Genomic DNA, 24,509 nt, shown 5'->3' on the forward strand with positions numbered 1-24,509 from the left:
AAAGAGAAATATTCAGGGTCAGTTATTTATCTCTTGCTGAGACATATCCTCAAAATCTCTTTGAAAGAGCTCGTATAAACTAATTCATATTGTGCCACCCTTTACAAAAGCCCTGCAATACACAGAAACCAAAGAGGGGAAACCTTTATTTCAATATATCAAAAGTTGCACTCTATATCACTATATTTTCCAACCCTTTTTATTCTGCCTCTCTCTTCTATTTAAAAGTCATACTTTACTTTCCAATTTCCATTGGTTTTTTTATATTATTCTAACAAAAGCACCTTTGAGAGTGAGGCTTTTGTCATACTGATGGCCACACTCATATGCCTAGCTATTCCCTATTCTTTGACCCTGTCAGAAAACAAAACACTAAAAGTCTCGCTCTCTGTAAATAAAAGTGATGTAGCAAGTTAACATATATAACATAATTGTTCATACTTAGTAACATTTTATATTGTTTTACTGTGTTTAAACACAGCATAAAATATCAAAATGATTTAAAAAATAGCATTTTCAAAGATCTAGGGACACAAAGATGAGGTCAAAATTCCTGATTCAAAATAGCTCAAACCCTAACAGATGAAAGAAGAAGAAAAGTCATCATCTCCAGGAAATTTTAAATATACAAAGACATGAAGGAGACTGGAGGAGGATTTTCTAACCCAGTTTGGCTTCCTAATTCAAAATCTCTAAGGACATGACTCAGTTTAGGGCTAAATCCTGAGGAAAGAGTGGCGACCAGACTTTCTCAACAGGACTCCCATAGCACAAGAAATAAAAGCAAGAATCAACAACTGGGATAGATTCAAACTAAAAAGCTTTCTCTCAGCAAAGGAAACTATCAGCAATGTGAAGAAAGAGCCTACAGAGTGGGAGAAAATCTTTGCCAATCATACTTCAGATAGAGCACTAATCTCCAGAATCTATAAAGAACTCAAAAAACTTAACACCAAGACTACAAATAATCCAATCGACAAATGGTCTAAGGAAATGAACAGACACTTCACAGAAGAAGACCTACAAACAATCAACAAACATATGGAAAAATGTTCAACATCTCTAGTAATAAAAGAAATGCAAATCAAAACCACCCTAGGATTCCATCTCACCCCAATCAGAATGGCGATTATCAAGAACACAAGCAACAACAGGTGTTGGCGAGGATGTGGGGAAAAAGGTACACTCATACATTGCTGGTGGGGTTGCAAATTAGTGCAACCACTCTGGAAGGCAGTATGGAGATTCCTTAAAAAACTTGGAATGGAACTACCATTTGACCCAGCTATCCCACTCCTTGGCCTATACCCAAAGGACTTAAAATCAGCCTACTACAGAGATACAGCCACATCAATGTTCATTGCTGCTCAATTCACCATAGCCAGATTGTGGAACCAACCTAGATGCCCTTCAGTTGATGAATGGATAAAGAAACTGTGGCATATATATACAATGGAATATTACTCAGCCTAAAGAATGATAAAATTATGGCATTTGCAAGCAAATGGACGAAATTGGAGAATATCATGCTAAGTGAGATAAGCCAATCTCAAAAAACCAAAGGAAGAATGATCTCGCTGATAAGTGGATGATGATACATAATGGGGCGTGGGAGGGGTTAGTTTTAGGGTTAGAGTGAGGGTTAGGGAGGGGGGCAAGAATGGGGGAAGGAAGGACTGTATAGAGGGAAAAGAGGGATGGGAGGGGTGGGGGGAAGGGGAAAAAAATAACAGAATGAATCAACCAACATCACCCTATGTAAACGTATGATTACACAAATAGTATGCCTTTACTCTATGTACAAACAGAGAAAGATCATGTATCCCATTTGTTCACAATAAAAAAAAAAAAAAAGAATCGCTATAGATAATACTTAACTGAATGAGTGTGGTCGTGTTCCAATAAAATGTTTCTATAGATGAAAAAAAAAAAAAAAGAGTGGCGAAATTCAATACAACAAAGGTAAGTGGCAAATCTTTTAAATGTCACACAGAGAAAAGGGTGGAAAGCCTGAAACAGCAAGAGAGTGCCCTGTACACCTACTAAGTGCAACACTGAGAAAGGTGTGAAGTGAATTTGAGAGGAACACTAAGTCACAGGCAGTCTTCTATGTCATGTTATGAAATCTACATTATTTCCACGGTGATGTGGAGTTTCATAGAAGATTTTATAAAAGAGGAGTGATACAATTTATTTGTAATTTTAATTTCAAAGACACAGAGATGTAGTATGGGATGGATAGTGACTAAATTAACTACTGAACTCTTGAAAAAAAATAGTCCCTGATCAAATTTTATTTCTGCTATGGGCCAATATGTAGTTACATAGGTAACTACATATTTCTGGGTCTACATATTTCTGGGCCTCAGGTTCTTCATCTTTAATATAGGATTGGCAAACAAGTTACTGTGAGCTAATATTGATGCTTAAAATGCTTGAAACCTGATCATATTTTATACTATCTGTGACATTCCCATTGTTAAATGCTATAACACTTGAATTCAGAAATGATGTATTGGAAGAATATGATAAAACGTGAACATTTCTGCAGAGAAAAATGATTTTAAGTAACAATGGTATGTCAAATTAGTATGTGATGACAATTATTGGAATGTAAGGTTGCCTCTCAGGTATCTGGTTTGGTTGGTGGGGGTACCATTTGATGCAATGAATACAACAAGAATATATTTTTAAGAAGGAAAATCAAAAAAAGTTTTCTTTAGAAAATATCAGTGTTTTATGAGCCTATAGTACTGGTGGATAGCAATGCTTAGCCAAGAATTGGACATATGATAAAATTTTGAAACTTTCCTTATACATACGAATCTGGTTTTCTCAAAATTCTCTTTTCTTAATTTTATTGACTCTTTTTAATTATACATGACAACAGAATATACTATGGCCTAATTACAGAAGCATGGAATATAATTTGTTCTAATTCAGTCCCCAGTATTGACCCTTCCCTTCCCTTCTTCCCATCCTGCATTCACTTCCCTCTACTCTATTGATCTTTCTGCTATTTACTTACTGTTTTTTTAATTAGTGTCTTTGGATGTACAGGATGGTGAGATTCACTGTGCTATGATTATATGTGTACACAGGAAAGTTAGATCAGACTTCTTCCACTGATCTTATAATTATTTACCTTTGTGATTGTGCTGGTAAGAAGGGATGACTGGAGGGTAATCTGTTAATGTGTTAGTAAAATGTCTTTAAGAAAGAAAAAATATGAATCAGTCTATTATTTCTTACTTCATTTACTAATAAAAATGAAGCATTGTTTTTTATTAAATAACACTAGAGATAGAGTAGTAGAAGAGGATAACATTTTTAGAAATGGAACGTGGATCATGGGGAAGGACTATTGTGGCATTTGTTTTACATGTTCAGATAGTAGTATATTGAGATCCTAGAATTGGTATTTCTTATTTTCATATTATTTTTGTTGCAAAAGTGATGCCAAATGAACCATTTTCAAACTTCCAAACAATGCAAATTTTTAAAAAATCTTGTACATATAGTTAAAGGTGAACTATGGCTTCAGTAACTTACCTGGACTTGCCTCCAGACTAAACTTTGGGTTCAGTTCTATTCCATATGTGCATTTTTTGACCAATGATTATGTTCATGTCATGGTGGATTAGGGAAACATAACATGGCAAATAAAAGTTCATGAATACATTTAAAATATCTACCCTCATTACATCATTTGAAAAAAACACCTCACCTTGCTAAGCTACATATCAAGGCAGCAGAGGAACACACTATCTGTTCAAATGAGAGGCATTTGAAAAATCACATGGTGACATGTATGGATCTTTATATTTATTATAGAAAAGAAGGGTTGGTAATGACATTCCATTTTTATGATTAATTTTTTTGTGAAGGAGTAAATGAATAGGATGGAAGCAAACTATTTAAAATTGGTTATTGCAAACTAAATGAGAAAATCCTATGTAACAAGGTTTTAATATATTCTCCACCATTGATTCTCCTACCTAATTATGAGGCAAAGAAGACTACACAAGAATTAAATACAGATGAATTGCTGATTCACCTGACAGACATTTCAGTGAATTTCTACAATTTCAGGAGTTCCAACATTTAAGAGGTGAATGAAATGAAGGAAGATCACGGAATCCGAAAAGAACAGGCAGAAACCCAGAAAATGAATCAGAACACAATGGAGTAGAAAAGGACACAGTTCAAGAAGACAAAAACAAGAGTGAAATGAAGACATTCAAATAAAGACTCATTAGATATGACACGGAGGAGTTTGTTAATGATCTAAGCAATGGAGTTAATAAAAATTATGCATCATTTTATACTTTGTTTATAAATAAATAATAAATTTCAGGTTTTACCAGACTGAGATAATTAAAAATTGATTGTACAAATTAATTTTCTTGACAGCTTCAGTTGATTGGAGTACATGCGAAATATAATTCAATCCTCTCATTTACAATGATAGAAAAACTAATAATTTTTATTCTTTCAAAAAAAGATAAAATCAGAGATAAATAACTTCAGTAAAATTCTTAGTTCCTTCAAACTCCATAAAGAAGTGCCATTAGTACTTATTATACTCACTGCCCTCATATTTCTAGATATAGAAATAAACAACACATTTCTAATGTAAATTTTCTGCATTTCACTCCAAATATAATTGTTTTCCAGACAATACTTAGTGTTATTTATTTCTATAACTTTAGAAACATCTGACATAATTGAAAGCATATGATGTGTAAGAAAAATCTATAAACAATATGTTCTTGTTTTTTCTTTGCTGAAGTTTATTTATAATATTAATTAGTTTTATATAAAACCCATAACTTATTAATTCAAAGTTATTTAATTTATTCCTCTTCTTGGTTTTTTTTTCCTCCAAGGTCATATATTTTAAGGATATAATCTCATTACTAAGAATTGGTGGACATTGCTTTATAATTCATTTTAAAATCTAGAGTATATATATTTGTATGGATGAGAAATTTATTTGGATGAGTGTGTCTATAGGTAACTGAAATCTTGTTATAGTCACATTTCCTTTAGTCAAAATGAAGGAAAATTGTAACAATTTTTCATTAGCAATTTTGAAACATAAATATAAATCTGGATAAAGTTTTTAAAAAATTTAGTAACTATCCATAAAATGATTCAAAGAGGAGATATCTTTTGAGAGAAACGAATCTATGTATTTTAAGGTCTTTGGATTTTTAGGAGGTACATTTAAGTTAATCATCCAAAAAGAACCTCGAAAGTGTCATTGCCGATATTTTCTTTATAATCTATATGGTAGCAAAATACACACATATAAAGGCTTTTAAAACTCTGATACAATGAAAATATGTGCCTGCATTTTTTAAATCCAAAATAAGCTTGATTCATAGAATATGCACTTCCATTTAAAGATATGAAAGTCAGAATTTTCTCAACAAAATCATTAAATTTTCTCATTCTTTGAAAGCATATTTGTCTAAAATTATAATTTTATAATTTTTTCTTCCTTTTTAGTTCAACAAAACTTTGCTTGACTTTCTTTTTCTTTTAATAGGTAACACTGCACAAACAATTTCCTTACATTACTGATATGGTTATTCTCATCAAAGGTGTTTGATCAACATCATAGTCGATTTGCTCTTCACTAAAAGTTACATAGAAATGCAATTGTTCCAATGACTGTGTTTGAGTTAGTAATTACTCCAAAAGGTTGTGGCAAAAATAACCATCTATTATGCTCATGGATTCAATGGGTCAGAAGTAAAGATGGTACTCACCTTAGTGTGGTTCCCTCATGAAACTATTGGAAGTCTTATCTCAAAGAATCCAAGACTTGGGGATTTGAAGACAGTTTTTCATTTGGTAGCACTTGATGCTGGCTGCTAGATGAGACCCCAAATGACATTGTTGTTGAAAAAACTACAGGGAGTCTAGATATAGGATTAGGGTTCCTTCATTGCATGATGTCTATGATTGATCAAAGAGGGAAAAGAGGGAGAGAAAGAGAATCCTTTGACTATGTAGGCCAATGATTGTATAATGTCGTCTCTGTCATATAATACTGTACAGAAAAATCACAGTCCTCCTTCCCCTATATTTGAGGGAAAGGAAATAGATTCAAACACTTGATTGGAAAGTGAATAAATCTGAAATATTTATAGACATGGAGGTATTGCTGTGGTAGCTTTTGGAAAATAATCCGCTACAATATTAATAAATGACATGCAGTAATCTTTGAATGTTGGTTTAGGACTACTCATTTGTTTTGCTTTGTATTCTTATTATGTTTCACGTTTAAAATAATAATCATATATTTCTTTACATTAAATATAAATAATAAAAGCAATATGGGAATATATGATAGGAAAATCATCGGAATTTAAAATTTCCTGTTAAGATACAGAAAATGTAATATTATGTTTCATACTATCATATATTCTTTATATAGATAACAGATAATGACAGTTATATATTTTATCTTTGAATCTTTTCTATTCAACAGGAAAACAGTATAATACTTTAGGTTTGGTTTAATTATATCAATCAATATCAAAGTCAGATATTTGTGAGATTACATTGTGAAATTAAATAATAGAATGATGGTCAATGCTTTGACAACTGATCCATAACAATGGGTTTAGAAACCAGCATCACTGCTTTTCAAAATATTTTTGTTTCTTTACTTTTAGAAACCAAATCTAATTCTTAAATACATATGGAAAAGCAAAGACCCCATGAAATAGGAAAAATCAATTTGAAATGAACAAATGAGAATTACATATCTTAGTATCTATAGTTACTATAATGCTACTGGAATAAATTCAGTATGACATTTGTAAGACTATGGACATACAAATCTGTGGAATATAAGAAAAAGTCCAAAGTAGAGTTACATCTTCTCAATATATGGCAAAGAATGCAATGCAATTCAAAAGGAAATGACTGACCTTTAAAACTGATCATAATGTTTCTAGTTTCATCCATGTGCCACAAATGTTAAGACTTCTTTTTTAGACTGAAGAATACTTCATTGTGTGTTTTGTTGATAAAACATTTGTGCCACTTTGCAAAGGTTTCCATAAAAAGTTACAAATCTGAAACAACTTTTTATGTACCTAATATGAATACACCAGAGTGAATCTCAACATCCTGTACATCCACAAGACTGGGGATCCTAATTAGAATTAGATATATTCTGTGATGGAATAAATATGTCAAAATAGATTCTACTGCCATGTGTAACTAAAAAGAACAAATAAAAATAGATTTTAAAAGTTACTACATAGTACCATAAACAAAAGAAATTTATTCTCCAGCAAATTTGGGAGCTAGAAGTCTAAAAAAAAATTATAAAATGGTTAACAGTTCAACTTAGGAACCATTTGCTCTTTACTATCAAGGCAAACTTGCTAAGAACTATTTTTCCAGCATGATTCTTGATTCTTTTTTTTTTTTTTTTTGTAGTTGTAGATGAACAGAATGTCTTTATTTTATGTTTATTTTTATGTGGTACAGTGTCTCACATGTGCCAGGAACACTAACACTAACACTGAGTGAACTCTAACACTGAGTGACAGCCACGGACCCTAGCCTGAACCATTCTTCAACTTGATAATGGTTTAAGCAAATGAGCAATGGGAGGCTGACTTTGGGGCCAAGGGAAATGGTTCCATAATCGAGTGTATGAGCTTGAAGTTCTAAAATCATGTATCAAACTTGATTCTCAATTGTCATTGGTTTGCACTACTCATTTTGTAAGATGATTAAATCATCCTAAATGCACTCAAATTGAAGAAGTTTTAACTATGAAAAATTGTTGAAATAATATTTCTGTTAATGCTGAAATGCTGGCTGTTACTCCTATTATTATTATTAAACTGTCTTAACATAAACTTCAAAACCAATTTTTATTCCATTTTGTTTATTTAAAATTGACTCCATCAGTTAAATAAAAAATACACTGGACTTTTTAAAAGTTGTTTTACTTAAACATTTTTTCTCTCCTTATTTTATGGGAATGCATAAGAAGCATCTGATTTTCTTAAATTGGATTATGCTCTGAAATTCTGTTGGTGGAATAATGGAATAATTCTATTATGTATAATTCAATTATAATATCTTGGAAGCAGCACTAAATATTTTAACAAAGATAATATTTTACTTAAGCAGGAATTAAAATATACATTGATTAACCTAAACTGTTTTATGAGAAGATAAGAGGTATACTTAACTGAATATAAAGTTGGAAAATAATCTTTTAACTGGAATGGCCTAATTTATGAGTGTATACCAAAAGTAGATCTCATAAAGTAATTGCCTTAAAATTTGAAAAATCTTATGCCTCCATTAGATTCATGGAGTTAAAGTGTGATAACTGCTAGTTTAATAAATAATTCATAATCTAATTAAATGTGCAGTGTGAATGCATCTGGCTTTCACTGAATCATTTTTATTGAGTATTAACTAACACTATAAATAAAAATGCTCTAAATAGAAATCTTAAAATTGAAGTACTTTTCATTATGATGATTGCTAAAGATCCACTCCTTTTGTATACTCAATAAATGAGAAACTGCAAAATCAATGCCTGATACCACTTATATTTTGACTTTAATATACATATGAATTACACTGAAAGAAAAATAATGACACCTAAATTTAGGAAATCAACAAATTTAATAGAGGGTATTGGAGAACTTAAAACTTTCTTTTACTGAAATATTTGGAAAACTAAAGCTCATATTTGAATTAACAAATACTGTGCTCACAAAATACTTTTCTGAAAATGCTGTGCCTTTATGTAATGATTTATTTGTATTTTGCTAAAGTCTTTTAGATATTTCCACCAAATCATAAAGTATAGTAAAACTGACTTACAAAAACAAATATCTGATTGCATTTAGGACCTAATATATTTCATTTCTTTAAAGATAGAGAATATATGAAAAATTATATGAATGTGTAAATAAGACAAATTCTCAAATTTTGTATAATTGCCTAGGCCACAACAGTTTTATGATGCTATACATGAAAAATAATTCTTTCCAGTAAAAATACATTCTAATCTCATGTAATTTTGGAGTTCTTTGCTAGGTTTTAAAAGATGATTTATAATGAAATTTTTAATATTCATTTTCAAGAACAATTTAATACTTTAATTAACTTTATTCTGATGTTAACTTCTTACAAACCCTGCCATATTTGTAAAAAAACAGGAAGTGAGCATAGTTCATGTTTCAAGAAAAATGAGAAAAAACTTGAAACATTTTTCAAACAAATGATACAACTTTGATCTATTTGTGCTACTATAAAAAAATACTGTAGACTAGGTAAAATAAAGAAAAGTACTAATTACTAATGAGCTAATAAAATTACTCCAGACACATTTGACATTTACCTCCTTTTCCATTCTTGTCCTCATACTGATCAAGGATCCAATCCATGCAAGCAAATTCATTTATTGTTTCTAAATTTGGGGGCAAAATGTAAGTAATGATTTAAAACTTTTCTTGTTTGCTTACATTGATAATTAATTTTATAGGGTTCTTTCCAGTAACTTTTAAAATTCCTTTGCAAATTTAGATGTTGCTATTGTTTTCCATCTCTCCAAACTTTAGTGTTGCCTTTAAGAGATGATTAGGCTATGAGAGTTCCTCCTATGAATGAGATTAAGGCTCGAATGAAAGAAGCTTCACTCTACATTTGTTCACTTGTGTTTCCAGCTTCTTTCCAGCTTCTATCATGTGAAGATGAAGTACATGCCAGCTCTGCTGGGGTCCAGCCCTAGCAGGGATCAGGGGTCCTACGTGAATGGGAGGCATCGGTGCAGTGGAGAAACAGCAGACAGAGACACCAAGTGTTCTGAGGCTGGATCTGTATCTTTATTTTTCTGCCAGCCTTTTTATAGATATTTTTCTTTAGTAATGATTATATCAGTTTATGGTTAGTTTAAAATAAGAAAAACCTTCAAAAGTACAATCTATGCTTCTTCTCAAAGTATACATTCTCTCTGTATGAAAACCCAGACCAAAACAACCTTATTTCTTAGCTAGATTAAAACAACCCCGTCCCCCAGCTAGATGAAAACAACCTTGTCTCCCAGTTAAATTATAACAAACTTGTCTCCCAGCCAAACTGAGGGCACCATGATCTGCCAGCCTTCAACCTTCAGAACAAACAGGTCACTAGATTTTCTGAGAAACCACCCCCACCATGAACTCCAGTGTTTGTAACAGTGAAAGCTCTTACTATTGTTAAAAAAGGGCAAAGAAATCAACTTATAGTTAATATTTAGTCTATTCTAATTCATATAAGAGCAGACTAAAATCTTATTCTGATTCTAAAAGAATTGGACTAAACATAGGAAAAACACAAATTATATTTATGACTAACCTAAATATTTTTATTATGTAAAGTGTTTCTAAAATCAACTTAAAACTAGGAAAGAAACAAAGACTAACCACCACATCCAAGCTCAGAGGAATGCCTCTTTATCCATCTATATTTAGAAATTATTATACTAAAGCAATTACAGGCTCCTTTTAACTCCAGCATAGCTACAATTGCTTATTTTCATATATTTTATCTATGTATTACTACTAAATTTATATTGTGTATTATTTTGTGTCCCAATACAGTAAAATCTTCCCAAAGTTTTTCCAATAAGTTTCTAATGATATATAGATTATTAATATTAAAAAGCAACTACACATGGAGACATGCCACGCCTATGGCCCCCAAGAGGGAGGATGATCAACAGAACCGTGTCAAGTGTCAGAGTGGCAGGAAATAGATGCGGCACAGTTCCTTCATTTTGGACTTTCTCAGTTTCGATAAATGTAATAAAATGAATTTATGTTGTTTATTTATTCGACATAGTCTACAGTATTTTGTTGTAGTAGCACAAATAGATTCAAATTGATATATTGCATATTTATTATCGTTTGCTTCAATAACATTATAAGTTCCCATCTTATTTTTCTTGAAATATAAATTAATTATAAATTGGGTGCTTAATATCCAAATATTTTAGAACTTTCTAAATATCTTCTTTATATTTATATCTATTTTAATGTTGCTGTATCAGAGAACCTAAACTGTATGATTTCAATCTTTGGAGTCCATGATCAAGAATATTGTCTATCTTTGTGTTTCATGAACACCAAGGAAGAATTTTATGAATTATTTGGTCTAATATATATGTGTAGATACAGACATAGATATCGATATATGTTATATATACAACCTAATAGGTTTTAAAAGGTGCTCAGAATGAAGTTGATATCTCTATTCTAAGCCATATTTGTAGATCTGATTTTTTATAGTTTTCTAGATATTCTGCCCATTGACTTATACTTCATATATATGTATACACACACACACACACGTATATATTTTGTCTAATATATATATATATTTTGTCTAATAATAATATATTTTGTCTATTTGATTCTATCAACTACTCAGAGTACCAGGCATGGTCACATGATTCCAATGACTGGGCAGTAAGAGGCATACAGATGGAAAATTTAAGGTCAGCCTCTGCACATTAGCAAGACCCTGTCTCAAAAAGTTTAAAAAAAATATATATATATATAATGTACATATATTAATATATATGTATTTATGACTGAGGATGTACCTCCTTGGTAAAACATGCCTGGGTTCAGTATGAAAAATCAAAGAATTAAAACAAAACAAGAACTACTCAGAGATCAGAGTGAAGTTAATGTTTCTTTCTTCAGCAATGTTTGTAGATTTAATTACTGAGCCTTCCTTTAGTTTTTTCTCTATACATTTTAAAGCGGTCTTTTTAGGTACATACATATTTCAGATTTTATGAGTTCCATATGAACTGCTACTTTTAGCATTATGAAAAACCCATTTATATTTATATAAAGATGAAGGTTGTTTTTGTTAAAATCTGCTTTGTCTTTGAGATGATCCCAAATACTGTGTATAACTATGAAGCTTTAATAAAAGAAAATCTGCTTTGTCTTACACCAATACTAGTCGTTTTATTTTTAGTTTTGAATTTCATACAATCTCCTAAATTTTGATTTTCACCTATTCATGTCTACTATTTAAAGTATGTCTTTTTGAACAACATATGTTTGGGTTCTCCTTGTTTATTCAAGCTGGTACATAATTTACTTTTATAAAATAGATACATGAATTCAATATCAGTTGTAGATATGGAAATGATATTTTCTTACATCAAATTTAAATTTAATCCTTTTGAAGTACATTTTGTTTGGTTAAAGACTTTTTTAAATTTAATATCCATGCATTTATTATGTTATTTCTTGTATTATATACAAAGGAAATAACTTCAGTCCTCTCTCCCATTCTTGGTGCAAATCCTAACATGTGTCAATTTCTAGGCAGAAAGGCAGAAAGGTTTATTTTATTGTTTTTCTCTAGAACTCTTCAGTTTCTTGTTGTTTCTTTTGTTTCAAGGAAAATGTATCCAGGTTTTTATTTGTATGATACTGTACTATTTATTTCATATTCCTTTGGCAAAAACGGACTTAATAATACTGGACTTATGTGTTCATATATTTTATCATTAACTTTTGAAGTTCATCAGATAATCTATTAAAATGTTGTCAATTGTACAGAACAAACTTATCCATGCAAAATACATAATGTCTTAAAATTCAAAATAAACTAAGTATCCAGGTGCATTTCACATTGTTTATTAGAAAAAGCATGCAAAATATACAAAAGACCCCCTGCATGTATACCAAAGTAGTGATGTTTAAATGAAACTTGGTGGATTGATTTAATTCTTCTACTTATTCAAGGAACTTACCAAATCCAGATGGGAAAGAAAATGCTACTGTATGCCAGAATAAACAAATAAAAATTTAGAAGCCAAATTGAATAATTGGTTTTTACTTCAGCCCACCAGCTGTCTGGAAAGTGATAGCTTCAGCCACCTGCCTCATTATAATCACTGCCATTCAAAACTTGCACCGATACGTTGATGAAAATGGGATTTTCTAAGACTATTTGTTTAGATTATTTTTCAAATGTCTCAGAGTATTTTCTGTTTATTTGCCTTGGCTTGCAGCATACAGAAATTTGAATAAAAATAATATATATAAATATATTATTATTATTGGTATTTGCAAATAGTGTATTGTGTTATATTCTCTGACAATTTTTTACTACACATTAGGCAAATTAAATTTTTATTTAAACTTATGAAAAGAATTACATGTTAAAATCAGAAAATCCAATATGTCATATCCATATTTCATAATTCTATGTATCTGAATTCAAGTGATTAGAAATGCCATATTTAAGAAAGAATTTCTAAAATAATAATTTAAAACATCAAAGATTCATACTTATTGGAGCTGGAATAAATAAGTTTTCAAATATTTTAGTCTCAAAATATTATGTTTTAATAGAGTTATGATAATTATATAGAGATAATACATAATTTTATAACAAAAATGTTTTATAACATATATTCATATTTTATACTATATAAAATCTACAAGAATAAGCTTTTTGAAAAATAAATTTATATGAAAATACAGAAAAATCTCAGTCCTATGAAGATTATCCTAACACTAGTATTGTTGCATTTTTTCAAATGAGTGATATAATCCCTGTGATATATGCTATACAGAAGATGTTAATCTGTATCACCTATACACATATTTATTAATGCAGCTATTTATATATATCACATGTCATATCATAATTATGGATATATGAACATATTTCTAAATATTTTAAACAATATTTCAAAGCAAATTTAAACTCTGCATGAATGTTCATATCAAATTTTAAATCATATTGTATGCATCAAAATTGTGACCCAATGTTCATAAAGAAGTGAGTTAATAGAGCCGAGGGTGTGGTTCAGTGGTAGAGTGCTTGCCTAGCACATGTGAGGCACTGGGTTCAATTCTCAGCACTACACTTAAAAAAAAAAAAAGTTATGTCCATCTACAGCTAAAGAAATATTTTAAAAAAGAAGTGAGCTTATAGATTAGTATAATTTGCTAATCATCTCAAAAATTGAAATTAAACATGTGGTAAATTTATCAGTTCTTCATGAAAACTAGATGTCTTTTCCTATCTTTTCCCCGTAGTTTTCATGAAGAGCTAATGATGTCATCACTTGTTTAATTTCATTTCTGAGCCTTGAAGATTAGTAAGTATCATTTGGCCCTCAATTTTAGACTTCATTGTGCACCATGACTATTCCCATCCTTCATTTTATGTTTGTTTACTGAAGGTAGTGACTCTGGTAGTGAAACAGAATAGCTATGCCGTAACTAGATAACTTCAACTCATTTCAAACTAAAATATTTATTTTGAAGTATGAAAATACTTATAGCAATGTGGCAATTGGGCAGACCCCTTACCTTAATTAATTAGAAATTCATTGTGTGATTGGAAATGTGCACTGATCTAAAAGTTAGGTCTGATTGGTAGAGTTCTGATATTATTTGTGAAAATGCAGAGAATTAGGGTAATTCTACTCTAAGAAATTACTAAATGTTCTTGTTTCAGTTCCTTTCCCTTTCTTTTCCTCTCTCTCTCTCTTTGTCTCTCTCTCTCTCTCTTTCTCTCTCTCTGGGTTTCTGTATCTTCTTTGCTTCTCACAGATGAATTCCATGGTAAAAATGTTTTCAGGAGTGTGCCTGACAAAAAGCCCCTTTCTTCTTTATTCAATGGACTTTGGACATCTAGAACTAGAGGTTTCTGGAAGGAAACTCTTACCTCCTGAGCATGAAGTACTACTGCTAATTGAAAGTATTTTTTGTTCTTCCTCCCTCAGAGTACAAGATCCAGTGTTTTAGCCCATTTTTGTTGTTGTTGTTATTATAGCAGAATTACACAGACTGGCTCACTTATAATGAATGAAAATTTATTCACTCACCGTTATAGATACTGGAAATTCCACCATTGAGGGTCTTCACTTATGGGCCCTCTTAATTACATCATCCTGGGGCAAGAAGTCAAGAGAGGCAAAAGGAAGGGAAAGGAGTTCAAACTTGCCATTGTAAACTCATTCTGCAGAGGGCCCTTTGTTCATCCATGACGGTGAAACACTCATGGCCTAACTACCCTCCAGAGATCATACTTCACCACACTGTTAAATTGGGGATTAAATTTCAAACACATGAGCTCAGGAACATATTCAAACCATAGCACTTGGGGGTTGAAGATACTGGGATATTTTCTAACTCTTTCTAACAAGTCTGACTTGGTTTAAATTTATTTACTGCAAGAAAATTAAAATGCATTAGTAAAGTCAAGGGGTAAAATTATGCCCTTTAACTAGTATTGAGGAAAACTGTCTCTAAATGGTTTGTTCTGTGAAGCAGGAAAAAAAAAATTCACCCTGATACTCAGTATTTGGCATGAAGTCAACTGAATAAAGCTATGATTCAATGCTCCAGTACTAAACTGAAATTGGGCAGAAATAACATTGTTTCAGTTGTCTCCTTAACTTGAATTTCTTGATATATTTCCAAGTTGAAACTTGTGGTACACTAATTTATGTGCTCAATATCATATAATTATTACTTTCTCATTAATTATATCTACCTATTCTATACGCATGATAATGTGTTGGTTGCACACAATATTTTAGAATAAAGGATTAAAAATGATAATTCTTATATTAATTCTGTTAAGTCACAAGTTGAAGTTTTAATATCTTATAGGATATTTATTACATATTGCTTTTTCTTTTATCACAGTTGTTCCTGTGATTACAGTCTCATGTTCTCGTGTCTTTGGGAGAATTGCATGTTCATATATTTTAAACTTCACTAAGTTTAAACTACATCAAGACTTCTAAACCAAATATGTACAATGTGGAGGTGCCAAAAGCTTCTAAGTATTTTTCCTTTACCTGTCAAAATACTTTAGTTAGCCTTATATCTTTACTTTCTGTACTAATTTTAAGATGAAATTGATAAAATATTTGTCATTCAAAAATTGAATAATTGACTTAAATAAATATTGTTTCCAAAATAATTAGGGAGAGCTTAAGAATATAAAAAATCATTATATTATTATAAAAATCAACATTTGTTTTAGAACATGTAGATTGTTTTTGTAAATTAACAACCCAATTGTCTTTCTCAACATTTATTTCAATTTAAACTATGAAATAATAAATAATATAAGTTATGTGAAATCATACATTTCTATTATTTAAAACCCTACCAGTTTGCTTTAATTTATTACAGTAATCCTGGACCCCTGATATATAAAGTATAACTGGGACAGCAGTCCCTCTTTTACAAACTCCTGCTTACATATTGCTCAGAATTTAGAGGGAAACAGGATGTATATGGAAAATGTACACATAAACACTGTATCAAAAAAGACTATATCTCAAATATCAATATGCTATATAAAGGCAGAAGATTCTCTAAGGATGGAAAGCTATGGTTGGAGCTTGGAAGTGGGTTTGAGTTTTACCTTGAGGGATGATTAGGATTTATAAAAGGTAGATTAGAGAAGATTCCAAGTTTACTACTGAACTAAGAAATGTCATAAGTCATAAATGTCATTAAAATGTGACTAAAATGTCTATTTTTCTTATATCTTGTTATCTGGGGGTAATGTGGAGTTAGAGGAAGTCTCAATGACGTGATGAAACCACATATTCTTATCTTTGTTTCACCCATATTAATAGAAGTCATATTCATTTTTATTTCAATGCAACTTTCTCTTTGTGATGTTTTCTGATTCCTTTAATTCTAATTAAACTGCTGTATCCCTGAACAATTCAATTTTTCTCTGCAGTTTCAAATAAATAAAATATTATCTTTTCTGAAATATAGTAGTTTGGTATGTTTGTGTACATATTATGTGTCTGCTATTTGACTTCAAAATTTCTTACATGGTTTCAGTATGTTTTGTCCTTTTTATCGCAGATACAGCAAAATGTCTTACATAAACTTGGTGCCTATTAAATATTTGCTGAAGTAAAAATATTATCTCTGTCTATGCTGATTTAAATTCACTGGAAATGTCCTATAGGTCTGCAGCTTCACATAACACTATGCACAATTCTTATATCTGTATAAAGAAAACTGATAGCAAATTGCATTTATTATCAAATGTTTTAGAAAAGCAATGTTGCAAGATGCACTGAAAGTGGTTATTTCCAAGAATTGACCACACTTCATCTCAGATATAGGGACAAGTTGAATTACATAACATGGCTGGAGTACAACAATATATACAGTTTTCATGAAGCAGACATGTACGTTATAATTGTTGCTAACTTTACCTAAGGCTCAATTTCCATTCTCCTTTCACGAATTTCACAGAACCTCAGCTGAAGTAAAAATGAATAAATATAATCAATTTAATATATACTTATAAAATGCTTAGTACTATAAAAATTTTCTTTTATAATCCTTTCTAAATCTTAATGTTGCACGTTGATGCGCTGAACACAGCTAAGTGCTTGAAAGCACAGGTGATCCTAGAAAGTAGGCATTTTAATCTAGTATTGAGAAATAAATCTTTAAAATCTATAAAACAGGCAAGAAAATAAACTTAGAAAGTTCTCATAATGTTTCCCAATTTCTATTCTCTATTCTCTATATCATAAAGTAATATTTGAAAGATTATTCTTTAAATCATAAACAGAAACTTTAACACATTCAACTATTACTATACTGTAATCAATTGTTTATTTGATAAGCTAATTTTTTCCATTTTATAATAGACTTCTTGTGGCAAAACATTAATTAGATTTTGATAAAGTACAATAATTTTAGTTGCTTGGATGTAATTTATTTTACAAAGTTATTTGCACCATAAATTAATTTTAATTTTAGGCATGTCAAATGAAAGAAGGCAAAATATAAAATGATCACTATTTTTTCCATTAATGATTTCATATTTAACAATTTTACAATTTCATATTAAGAAAAGGGGCCAACCAAGTAGATTTACATTAACTATATAAAATTGCATTTGTGATTTTTAAAAGTATTTCAGTCTGTGTAGTCAAAATATTTATTAAAATGTCAAATGTGATTGTTAGTGTGTGTTGAAACTCTGACAAGTGGAAGTCATTATTTCCCCACATGGTTGGTATCAGTGACACAATCTTAGTTTAGTGGGGAAATATATATAAATGGTTAAATTTTTATTTAATTTTCATTACCTATATATTTGTCTGAAAGAACATATACAGAAATTTTTGTAAATACTACAAATTAAATTGAAACATTTTTCTCCTTTTATCCTTTCCTTATAGTCTCAGAAAAAATAAAAGTTCTTTTACTGAATTTTATGAGGAGCAGAAAAATTTTTGTTCTTTGAGTACATTGAGTAAAGTATTTTCTTAGAGATTAATTTCAGAAACTCTGAGTGAACAATTAGTAGGTAAATAATTTGTGATGAATAATTTACATATATTTTTATGTTTTTTTACTGTAATTTTTTTATTTGTTCTAGTTATATATGACAGTAGAATGCACTAATGTACTTTGATTTTCATACACAAATGGTGTATGATTTCTCTTTTTTCTGATTGCAAATGTAGTAGAATAACATGTCATGTGTCATAAGGTAATAATGTTTGTTTCATTCTATTATCCTTCCTATCCCCATACTACCTCCCTTCCCTTTGTTCCCCTCTACCTAATCTAAAGTAACTCTATTCTTCCCTAGCATGGCACACCCATTGTGAATCTATATCACAGAAAGCATTTGTTTTTGTGGGGATTGACTTATTTGACTTAGCATGATAGTCTCCAACTCGATCCATTTACTGGCAATCACCATAATTTCATTCTTCTTTAAAGCTCAGTAACATTCAATTGCATATATATATGGTTAGCTATTGTGAGTTGAGCTGCTATGAACATTGATGTGGCTGTGTTACTGTAATATGCTGATTTTAAGTCCTTTGGGTACAGGCCAAGGAGTGGGATAGCTGGGTCAAATGTTGCTTCCATTCCCAGTTTTCTGAGGAATTTCCACATGACTTTCCATAATGGTTGCACCAATTTGCATTCCCATCAGCAAAGTGTATTTTCCCCAATATCCTTGCCAACATTTATGGTTACTTGCAAACATTTTATCATGTAAAAATTATAAGGAAGAAGTTTATGTTTGTATGCATTTTCCATGTAACAGACAAAAGTTTGAAATTAAATTTAGCAAAAATATGTTCAAACATAATATTTTTTTATATATTTAAATAAATTCTCATGTATTTATATATGGTTATATTATATAAAAGTAATTTATACACATATATAATCATACATTATATGTAAGCATATATAATATGTGATGAAATACATTTTTAAGGAAATATGTGAAATTAATGTATGTTATTACAAAATAGATCATTTTATGAGACCTGACAGGTTAATTTTGCATATGACTGTGGATTTTTCTGACGGTGTATTCATTAACTGTATTCAATGATATTTTCAAATGTTAGCTATTTTGATGTTCACTCTCCATAAACAGAAGGAAAATTATATATATTTTATTCTGCAATGTTGTGTACAGTTTTTTAACAACCTAGCATATATATAATTTCCCAAAACAATATAATTTAAAAGAGAAAATAATTGTTATTGTATCTAGATGAAATGAGGGTATTGATTACTCTTAAAGAAAAGACCTTTTCACGTAGTATTTTGTCTTTATTAAAAATCTGTGGCCTCATTCCTGAGTATTAACTTACTGTATGTATTTATTTTTGATACCGTAGAATTTTATGCTATTATTACACAAATTATAATAGTAAGTTTGGACCACAAGTAATATAGCACTTTGATATATTTTGTTTAAATCAGCATTTGTACACAAATTATTAGACAGACTCAATTTTCTGAAATCTGATAGTTTATTTGCTTTTGGAAAATTGATTTAATTATTTTTAAGTTTGGAAAGAATAACTTTGAGTTCTAAAATATTGCACATATTTGAAATGCTTATTTTAATACATCTCAGTTAATCAAGAAACTGAATTTAAGTTTAATTGAACAACATGAAAATGCACACGTAATTTTTTGTCTTAGATTATGAAAAAAAATAACTCAAGATAATAAACCTCTTCTAAACTTTTGGAATTTTCAATATTGGTTTCAATTTCAATATTCAAATTAAATTTGTACATACACATATAAAAATGCATATTACTGAGTTATGACTGCTTCTCCTTGTTACTTGTGTTGAACTTGGAAATGATAGCCTCAAACTCTGAATTTGTCATATAAAAATAAATACAACAAAATTCGTGTTAATATTACTTTCCATTGTGTTGACATGGTGACTTGGCTGGTGACGTTAGTGAATATTTAAGTCACCACTTCAAGGTTAATTATCGGAAACAGATTCTCTGCTTTACTTATTTATGTTATGAAACATTTATTCATAACCTTCACTTGATAGAATAACTAGCTGTTGCACATTTACTTATATTTTGACTTATTTCAAGAGTTTAAACTCATGGGTTTTATGGTCAATTTGCATTTTGATGCAGCTCAGTGACTCATCCCTGATGGTCAACTACCTTGGTGTTATCTGATATTAAAAGACATATATATATAACTAAGCTATACAAAAATTATACATATACATATATTTATGATAGTTAGATATAAAAGACAGATATGACTCGTAGAGTTCTTGTCAACCTCAGAAATGTTAGAAATTATGGGTGAACTGACTGTGTTTCATTGAAATTTGAAAAAAATTTAATCTTTTAAAAAGCAATGCTAATTATCTGTTTTCATTTATTCTAATATAGAAAGACAAGCATGCTAAAATGATATGCATTTTAATTATAGTTAAGGTAGATACTAATTTCAAAAACTATGAGTAAAGTATTAATTCTTCCTATCAGAATTGATATGAATTCATCAGTATTAAATGCTACACATTGGGTTAAATACAGAGTTTTTTGTGTAATCACTGTGACCACCAAGGTACAGAGCTATCTCTTCATTATAAATGTACTTGTACAACCCTTATAATGTCACACCAACACCCCTGCCTGCTCCTACACTCCCTAAATCCTGGGAATAACTTTTCATTAATCACAAATCACTTATATCTATCTGCCTCTGCAATTTTGTGATGTAAATGGACTCACACTGTATATGACCCCATACGTCTGACTGCTTTCATTCAGTGTAAAGCCCTTGAGAATTATCCAGATTTTAGTGAGCATGAAGAGTTGCATCTTTTGCATTGTTGATTAGTATTTCATGATATGTCATAACCATAGTTTGTTTAACTTATTGTTAACTTATTGACAGATATTCTAGTTGTCTATAGTTCTTAACAACCCCTATTGTTAATGCAAAGGCCCTTGCATTAACAGTAGTTCTCTTCCATCTGGGATGTATGCCAAAATATTGTTATTTTAAATTTTTAATTATTTTTAAAAAATATGCAATGCATGAATTTTCTAGCTTCCTCCCTAAACTTATATTTCAGACTATCATACATCTTCATTCATGTAGTGTTTGCTTTTATTTTATAAAGTTCTCCTGAGTGATTAGATAAGTTTTCTTTGAAAATGTGCTTTTATACACTTTTCCATTCTGTGATTTTGGGGTGCTGAGAACAATAATGCTGTGAAGAGCACTGCAAATATTTTTTGGAATCAAGGTGGACATAATTATCCTGGGCCAGTTGTATAGCTAGAAGTTGAATAGCTAAGTGAGCAGAAAATGCCTGTTTCAAAGAACTTTGCATTGTTCACTTTGTCCACCAGTTAAACAAAGTTTGTACTTTAATATAGAGAAACTGGCCCCATTGCCAATGACTATTGTTGCTTGATTAAAAAAAATTATTTACATAATATAAATATGCTTCTGGAATTTTTACTGCGATTATGTCAAATTTGTAAGTTAGGTTCAGTTAAAAATATATTTATATTAGAAAATCGGATCCTATTAACAAAGCTGAAATAGCTTTCATTTATTTTTCTAGTCTACACTGCTTTTCCTAAGAGTGCTTATAGCCCTCTTTTAAGTTTTTCTGCATTGTATATTATGTTTATCCTTTGCTAGTTTTATTTTGTCATTTTTTTGCTATTTAAAAGAAAACATCATGTAAAAAATTATTTTATGGTAATGAGTACTGTTTATCTCTGCATGCAAATTTTGTATTGTTTGAATTTATTTTATTCCTTGACAATATAATTTTTTTATTTCTTTTTAGCTCTTTTATGTTTGCCAGACATACAACCATGTCAACCTCAAATTGATGCTTTTTTTTTTTTTTTCAATTTATGTGGCTGATTATCCTCTGTTTTACAATTAGATAGATAGACAAGCTTGAAGAGTTGTGGAGATAATTTAAATCTTGACTTTATCCTGATTTGGTTACTTCCTTTTTTACATATAAAATTCTAGATTTGAAGAATCTTGTGTATGTAGTATGTGTTTAATTGGATGCTTATAATCAAATTAAGTAATTATCTACTAATTCTTATTCTATTCAGAATCTTCATTATGAATTTTTTAATGTTGTGAATTTTCTCTTTAACCTCTATAAAGAAAGCTTCATAATTTATCTGTATATTTATAAATAGAATGGATTTTATTAGTACATGGACACATTCAAATTCTTGGAATATGTTCTCAGAATAATTAGGGTAGAGAAAGTATATGCTAGAAACTGGAAACATTAAACATTTATCATGGATTTTGAAATTATGAGAGCCTACACAAGTCCATTTCATATGGCAAAAGTACAGTCTTACTCATTCATTTAATACCCATTTGTAATGAAATCTGAATTTGTAAGAATATTTATGTTGTCATTAATGTTCTCCATGTACATCATTAACCTGCCATGTAGAAATATATATTTGTTAGACTTTTACATTTATAAAATTTTACCTTTGTTTGTTTGTTTGTTTTTGGTACCAGATATTGAACCCAGGGACACTTAAACACTGAGCCACATCCCCAGCCCTTTCAATATTTTATTTAAAGACAGGGTCTTGCTAAATTGCTGAGACTGGCTTTGAACTTGTGGTCCTCCTGCCTCAGTCTCCCAAGCTGCTGGGATTACAGGCACACACCACGGCTCCAGGCTTAATCATGAATTTTTATTGGTGTCACTTATTAAAACATGGTTCTGTCTTTACTAAACAACATAATTATCTCTGTAATTGAATCTAAGATCTAATTCCTTAATTGAGTGGTCAACTCAGAATTAAATTTTAGAGTCCAGAGTGTATAAATTATCCACTATGAATTTCTTAAGTTGATAAATATGCTATAGATTTTTAAAGTATCCAGTTGTGGTAGATATGTGTGGGTATGGAGATATTCTTTGAGATTTTCAAGGTTTGCATGTTTGTTTCCTCCTCTAATATTACTGGGAAAAATTAGTTCTTTGTTGTGGTAATATTAAGAGGTGATGTCTTTAGAGGTTTATGCACTCATGAATCAACTTAGTACCCATAGAAAAGAAGTTGAAAGGAATTGTTCTCCCTCTCTGCTATGTGAGGACATAGCATTCTCTTTGTAAGTTTCTATTGTTGATAATCCCTAGTGTAAGGTATTTTGTTATACCAAGGGAAATGGACTAAGAGAGCAGGATTAGTTTTCCTATATGTATGATGTGATTCTTTAACTGCTTTATGGGAAATTATAAAAAATAATAACAAAAAGTTCTGCTTATCCTTAAACCATTTTCCCTCACCAATAATGACTTACTGATAATAACTTGGCACTCTTTTGGGATTTTCCCCCAATATTCAAGTGTTTAATTCCTTTGATGTGGAGGATCATTTCCCACCTCCTCAGTCAAGATGCAGAACTGTTCCTTCACTGTAATGAACCCATCCATTGTACTTTTATGGCCATAGTCTCTTCTTCTTTTATCTTTAAAATATAGAATGTGAAATAACATTCATTTGTAGTTAGCATTCACAGAGTTTGATGCAGAGAGGAGGTCAGGGCAAGTGTCAGACAATTCACTGACTGGTGGAGCTCAGTGCAGTGTCTGTCAGGTGCTACCAGGGACAAGTGCAGCTTGGGACAGACGCACTGGGAATTAGACCCCATGAGGGATGTTCCCAGAGCCTGGCACAGAGGAGAAGAAGGTGCAAGAAAGTGGTCTTAAAGGAAGAGAACAAAAGGAGAAATTCTTTTCAGAATTGTGAATATACACCCTACATTATACACCATTTATGTATGAAATATCAAAGTGCATGAATGCACTGGACCCAGAACAATGGAGTTGGCCATCTATGAACTGAGACCTCTGAAACCGTGAGCACCAAATAAATGTTTTCTCTTTCAAAATTGCTCTTCTTAGGTCTGTTGGTTACAGTGGCAAAAAAACTGACTAATCAATTTCAAAAGCTCACTTTGGCTTAAAGCCGCCCCACTGATTTTGCCAAACCTTTCTCAAGAATATATAGGAATTTGAGACTTCCTTTCTTCCCTTTCTTCTTCAGAGTGGTTAGATTTTCATCATGGTCTTTCCACTGAGGACCAACACAAGGAATTCATTTTATT

This window comes from Sciurus carolinensis, chromosome 6, assembly GCF_902686445.1.
Source record: "Sciurus carolinensis chromosome 6, mSciCar1.2, whole genome shotgun sequence".
Lineage (NCBI taxonomy): Eukaryota > Metazoa > Chordata > Mammalia > Rodentia > Sciuridae > Sciurus > Sciurus carolinensis.